Here is a 7,407-nt window from a genome sequence, read left to right on the forward strand (position 1 = left end):
AGCTCTGGGATGACAGAGCCCAGGCCAGAGGACAAAAGAACAAGCTGCTCCTGCTTAAAAGGACCAGAAATGCGCATTCCTGTAGCCCCCGCTGTCTGATTACAGGGAGCACTGGCCACCGCACAACCCTTCTGCTTGGAGGACCCCTTGGGCTTCAGAGTTAGACACTTTGAGATGGCCTTGAGCAGCCTCCTGTAGCCACGCAGGTCACTGCATCTGCCTCCTTTGCTTCCCACTCCGACCCTCTTCAGCTCCTGGTGCCTGGGACCTTCCACCAGGAGGGCAGAAGCGGGGGCCCTGGGCCCAGCACTTGGAGCATTGGCTGACTACCTTCTTCTTGCCTGACTTGTTTTCTGGAGCTGGCTGCACCTGGAACTCCCTGCTGCTTTACGCAGACAGCCTCCTGTCCTATGCCATTGGCAGCCCAGCTCCATGCCAACCTTCCCTTACCTGCCTTGCGGCTGGGTCGGGGTGTGGACTGTCCTGGGAGCCTGCTTAGAGAAAAGGAATGCATGGAGGCTCAGCATATGGCTGCTGTGTGGACCCACAAGTCTGTTAGTAGGAAGTCTGTCCCCCATTCTTCTGGAAGCCAGAGGAGAAAAAGAGCCAGTGGTCATGAAGGAAAGGATGACCCTGGCTGAGGTCCCTCCCTGCAGGGCGTGCACTGGAACACGGCTGGTGAGCATGTGGGTACACACTCGTTTTCTGAGCGCTGCCCCTGTGCCAGGCACCGTAATGGCAGGGAGTACAGAAAGAATGGGACACAGCCCTTGCTGTCAAAGAACTCAGTCATTGGGAAAGGTGTGGCCTGCCTTTCTCCAGGGTGAGCTGAAACCCCTACTCCTTCCCTCCCTGCAATGGAGGGATGGGCTGGTGCAAGCCTCGTTTAGGGATCGCTGGCCGGCCTGGAAGCTGAGCACTTGGGACCAGGCCCAGATAACCTTGACTCCACCCTGGCAGTTGCCTGCGCAGCCCACGGCTGATGCCCTCATCCCTGGCACCTTGACCTGCCCCATCTCCAACCACAGCTGCCCAAGTTACCTCAGTTAGCAAACAACCCCCCCAGGCTGAGCGGAGTGAGTCAGAGCCCTGGGTCCCTCACCAATCCTTGGTTCCCACACCCAGGAATTCAGGGCCCAAGATGCAGGTCTGGGTGCTGCAGGCGAGTGAGAAGGCACCAGGCTTCTCTCCCAAGAGACAGACAACAAGGGGCCAGACTTGCAGGAAGAAATTCTAATGAGGACAACTGTGTGGAGACCCAATGCAAGCCCCAGGAGCCCGGCTGCACTCACCTGAAATCACTCCTGGGCACTTTGCCTGTGATCTGTCCGCTTTTCCTTTCCTGGAGCTTTTCAGGTTTACCCGGGGTCCCCAGCCAGCCTCCTTCTTCCCACCCCAAACCTCCCTGGCTGAACTCCCAGGAAGAGCCTGATGGGCAGAGCTGGGATGGGCCCCAGAGAAATGTGCTGCGTGTCAGGGCCTGCGCCAGGAGAGGGGCCTGCCTACTCCTCCACCCTCACCTCCCAGCATGGGGTTCCCCCAAAGCTCCTCCCAGATACACAAAAAAAGGAGGGGCGCAACATGCAACCCCCCACCCCGGGTGTGGGGTGTGGGGGGGGCTGCCACCTCGGCCTCTGACATTGCCCTTTTAAGAGCCCCCCCCCACAGTGGGGGGGGGCGGGAGTGCTGCAGGCAGGTTCCTGTTGCAGAAACCCAGGACTGAGCTCCCCAGTGACCTGCGGAAAAGAAGGAGACCCAGACGGCAACTCTGTTCCATGCCGGGGTCCATCCTCTAGGTACCCGGACCTGCCGGACAGAGGTAGGGGATCCTGGCAAGCTCTGATTCTGAGAAAGCCCCTCTTTCTGGAAGGGAAGTTCCCCTTTCGCTGCTGTGATTGGTTGGCTGACAAGCCCTGCATTTTGGAGAGCAGTCGGGGTCCCTCCGTGGGACTGGAGCCTCCCACCGCCTAACCTGCCCACCCCACTTCCCCGCCAAGCTTGCTATCAGAAATGGCCTGGAAAATGATTTTCCTGGAGGTGTAAATTGCAAATAAGATGGTCTGACCCTCCAGGGAGACTGGTTGTTTAATCCCGAAGAAAGAAAAGAACTTAGCACCCATTTAGCATGGCATTCAATCCTTTCCTCCTTCCATTTTCTCTCAGGAAAAAAAAAATTTATTTCTACTCTTTCTCCCAAGCCAGCCCTGGTCTTCTTGTGCACTGGATCTCATCCCCCTCCCTCGGGTGTCCCTGAGACCTGAGACCCCGTTCTTCAGCTAGCTCTTCCATCACTCCTTCCCCTCAACACACCCACCTGCTCACATCCCCCCCATCTTAAAGCCACCTTCCTGCTGCCCTGCCCCTGCTGGCGAGGTGGGTCCACTCTCGCTCCTTTCCCTCCAAGATAAACAGTGGACACTTCTAGGCTCTGCTGCCTCCTTGACATTTGGGGCCCCACCTGCTCAGAGGGCAGGTGGAATGTTCCAGACAGAGGGAGCAGGAAGAAGGCCTGAGTACTGGGTGCAGCAGGAGGGGGAGGGGAAGGGGAGGCTAGAGAAGCCGGCCAGATAAGGAGTTTAGCACCTGCCCCTAACTGCCAGGTGCCCTGGGCACTGGCCTCTCCCTGCTCTTTTTCTGCCTGCTCTCTACCGCTGATCCCAAATCCATGATCTCAGTGATCTCAGGAAATCACGCTTCTTGGGCTCTAGACCCTCCCCCTCCCAAATACACAGTGAGCCTCTCCACCACCAGGATGGAAAACCCCAAAGTCCAAGTCTAACTTCTTATCTGATCCACCCTCCTCTGGTTATTCAGGTACTCATAACAAACTCCCAGGAGTCACCCTGGGCCACCCCCTCCTCATCCCTAGGGGTCAGCCTCCCACAGTCTCACCTTCATCACTCAGACCTGTCCCTTCAGCAGCCTGTCCCCGCCCCCAACTGCTGCAACCGCCTCCTGCAGACCAGCCATCCCCCACCCTCTACTCACTGTGCCAGGGGCTGCAGATGCTACAGCCGTGATCCCGCCTCCCCCCCCCCACAGTGCTCCCGATGGCTCCCTCAACTTCCCATGTAAAATCCAGGCTTCTCAGCCACAGTCCAGAGCCATCCAACTGTGGCCACAGCTCAGATAAACAGGCCCTTCCGCTCTGCTTGTCCCCACTCCAAGCTCTGAGCACCAGCCCACCTGGCTGCACACACACCTCCCCCTCTGGATTTGTTCTGTGCTGTTCCTGCTGCCTGTCTGCAGAACTCCTCCTTCCCCTTGGAGGGTTCAAATGCCACCTCCTTTCCCAAGCCTTCCCCAACCCCCCTCCCACCCCACACAGGAATACTAATAAATACAACTCTGCCAGTGTATTTGTCTCGTCCACATTGGACTAGCTGCTCCTTGAGGCCAGAGCTGGAGGCACGTCACGTGGGTCCCTCTCAGGCGTCACCCAGTGCCCAGGGCATGGCTACTATGGCTCTCCCTTTGGCCTGCTCTGGGAAACTGAACAACTAAGTTATTGAAGGTGTTGCTTCGGGGTTTGCTGCTCAGGAGCCAAAAATTATCTCAGCGGAATCTTACACAGACTGTATTTAGTATGGAATGCTGGCCTGTTGAACCACCTCCAGCAAACAGCGCTGGCACTGTGGGTTGAAACTATCCCTGGATTAAGGCATCCAATGCCATCTTTTAAGAGCCTCAAAGAAAATCTGTGTAACTTGGCTGGGACGGCAGGCCTACGTCTCCTGGCTGCAGCCGGCACTGGGAACACAGTTCTGTGGTTGAAGTGGATGAATGCAGGGCTCTCCACAGAGGAGCCTCTTCTAGACCCAACTGGCCTTCCAGACAGTGGCTCCAGGAGTGGAGGAACACCTGGTCACTCCTCTATGCCATCCATCCATCCATCTATCCATCCACCCGTCTGACCAATATTTACTGAATGCCTATGTCGGGTACCACGCAGGTGCTGGGATTTCAGGTTACACATGTTGTCCCTGTTCCTGGACCTTACTGCTTGCTAGATGTTAACCACGTAAATGAACAAATAAATATTTTATGTAATTACAAATTGCTATACCTGCCACGAAGAAGGGAACATTTAAGACTGCCAAATTCCACAGCTGGAACGAAGCCAGGATGCCCAGAACAGAGTGAAGGGGGAGTAAGAAGAGGCTGGGCCCCTTCACACTGGGCTTTGTGGACCAATATGAGGAAGTTGGCTTTTATTCACGACACAACAGAGAAGCCCGGTGCAAGGCTTTCAGGAAGGGGGCAACATGCTTGGATTCCAACTTTATGGTATTACTCTCTGAAGGACACCCTGTGAGTCCTTTAGCCCAAGAAATCCTGATGCGGCACATTCGACCAGAAAACTGGCCTGGACCCCTCAGACAGTCCATATCCAATGTCAAAAGAAAGAAAGCGGCAGAGACAGAGAGGGAGAGAGAAGATGGAGGGAGGGCAGGAGGAAACGCAAGTGACACGTGACCAAATGTGATGCGTCCATTCCTGGTTTGAAAGTAGCAGCGATCCAAGTCCTTTGAGGGCCAGTGAGGAATTTGAATCCGACCGGGGAATACATGATACCAGAAATCCTGGTGTGTGTTTGGGGCGTGGCAGGAGCCTCGTGGGATGTGGGAGAGGGTCTGATTCTGATTCATAGAAGCTGCACGCTGAGGGGCAGGGGGCTGAGGTGCCTTTTCACCTCCCTTCCCCTTCGTTCTCCACAAATTGAGGGGGACACAGTGTCAACAATGACTGGATCTAGGTGGAAGGCCGCTGGGTGTGCATCATTCCATGTTGGCAATTTTTCCAAAACAAAAAAAACTGGGGGGGATTTTTTTAATCTAAAAAATGTTTATTAATTAAAAAAAAAAGATGACTTTGGTTGTTGAGCGGAGACTGGTTGGGAGGGGAAGAATCCACACTATTCTGAGTGTCTTCTCTGCGCCAGGCATGGCGTGGGGTGGGGCTGAGAAGGGACAGCCCACCCTCAAGGAGCACCGCCTCCAGTTGTAAAGAAAAGTGGGGGAAGTGGACTGGGCTTGCAAAGCCTGCCTGCAGCTACTGGTTCCTGGTCACCTCCCCGCCCCCCCCTCAGGTCCCAGAGCCACAGTATCTTGTGCTCCACCTGGCTGGGCTCCTCCCCGCTCCCCATCGCTGTGTCTGGTATAAAGCAACACTGAGCCCAGGAACAGGATCTGGCACCAGGACTTCCCCCCACCCCTCTCTCTCCTGCCAGAGAAAGTGCCCTGCCCACCCACCAAAGGTCACTATGATCTTTCCCATCAGCAGCCACCCTCTACACCCTTCCTTCCAAGCAGGCCATTGGTCCCAGAATTTTAGCCCACAAGTCTCTACCAATGACAGAGGTCACCTGGTTCTTCCCAATGGGGCCCTGTCTTCCCCTCCAGTGCTGGCCACTATACACCCACTCCAATCTTGGCTTCAGCCAAGGAGACACTCACATTTCATTCATTCCTAGTACACTGCATAAGAAGAGCATGAACTCTGCAGCTAGATTGCCTAGGTTTGAATTCTAGGTCTGCCACCTACCAGCTGTGTAACCTAGGACAAGACCCTTAACCTGTAGGTTAAGTGAGTTTGCCCATGAATTCCACTTGCCAGGAATGCAGTTCCTGACTCTTCAAGAGGCAGTCCAAGTCTTACCTCCCCCTGGAAGCCCAGCGGGATTTCCTCCACCCTCAGTGCTCTCTCTTCTGAATTCCTTTAGCCTTTTCTGTCTCAGTTGCTCCTGGAGCTCTTCTCCCATGCTACCCCATTCAGCTGAGAGCCAGCCTTATGCAAGCTGTATTCTATGTATGCCTGGGGTCCCTCAGGAAGCAGCAAGAGCGTCGAGGTCCTGTGAAAGCTGGGGACTATCCAAACAGGTAACTTTCCTTCCAGAGCCTCTACTGTCAAGTGCAGTAGTAAATTCCCTTCGAACAGACTCCAGGATCTTGCTGCACCTTGGTTTTCTCCCACATACGAGGAAGGTCAAAAAGTTCCTTACAGCTGGAAAGTTCCATGAAGTAGGAGCCCTTCCCCTGGGGGTCAAGGAGAACACCACGAGGGCAAGCCCTAGTTTGCGACTGTGCTGCAGAGTAGACTTGGAAGTTTCCTTCCTGCTTTTAAGAAGTTGAAATAGCTGAGCAGGTGAGAGTGGACTGGGAAGGCATTTGTCCTGAGCCCCTGGGGACAGGGCGTGGAGAGGATTAAGGACTATTTGCCAAGCGTGCTTGGAGATGAAGGGAGAGGCTCCTTGCATCCTCCAACCTGTCTGCCCTTAGACAGGAAGGCCACTCACCTGGAGGGGCCTTTCCTGCCCAAGGACTTCCATGGCAACCCGACTTGGTGTGAGGCTCCACAACGATGTTCCATGATCCAGAGCCAAGGCTGCTGCTCTCTCCCACCCAGAAGCTCATTTTTGCACAAAAGGAGAGAGATGAACATAGAGCTGCAGTTTCTTGTGTTGGCTTGAGCCTCCAGCAAAAATGAGTCTCATTACCCAACCCTGATTCAAAGGATAATTAACAGATGGTATAATTTCCCAGCATTCTCCACACCACATGGCTATTAGGTGAAGAGCAAAATGCCCACACAGCCCCTAGATCCTCCCAAACACAAAGTCAAAGGAAGTCCAGAGAGGCAAAGCCTCCTCTCTGTCTCTGGAGCTGCCCTTGGCCTTGACTACAAGAAGAAAGCTCATCTTGGTTAAAGCAGAGGGCATTCCCTGAGCCATGGATCCTCTTCCCACTTCCTTCTCCTTGTCCATCACCATTACCAAGAATGTAGTCTAACCCTAATTCCTCTTGCTGTCCCCAAGGCCCACCTCCTTTTCTTTCCCCTGGGGAGAGAGAGAAAAGCTGATTTCTCATTCTTGACATTACTATGTGGTCACATGGAAGATCCCTGGGCCAGAGGCCCCAGCGAGGGAATTCATAGCTCCTCTGCCGTGACCCACAGAGAGTGACCTTGCTGTAACCAGAGTACAGTGTTGGAAGAGGGTGTCTGGTCCCCTGCTTCCACACTGAGTTCCTCCAGACCCTCAGTCTCCACAGGGTGGCCCAGGGATTTCTTGGTTGGGGGAGCAGTGGCGTTGGGGCAAATCCCTGACCCCCTCTTCGACCCTGCAACACTACCTTTATCAATTTTATATTTGGGGCCTCTACTTCATATTGTATTGGGGAGGGGAGGATTCTACTGGTAAATAGACTTTTGAAAACCATTAACCTTATCCAAACCCCTCATTTTACAAAAGGGAAATTCAGGCCCTGGAATTTGACCAAGGTCACATAGCCAGAGGGTAGTGGGGCTGGACTAAAGCCCTAGCCTTGTCCCCAAGCCAGCCCTGATGACAGCCAGGCCCCTCGCTGCTCACCCAGTTGGCCCTGCGGTCCCTGGATGGGGGCCCTAGTT

Source organism: Desmodus rotundus, chromosome 12 (assembly GCF_022682495.2).
Source record: "Desmodus rotundus isolate HL8 chromosome 12, HLdesRot8A.1, whole genome shotgun sequence".
NCBI lineage: Eukaryota > Metazoa > Chordata > Mammalia > Chiroptera > Phyllostomidae > Desmodus > Desmodus rotundus.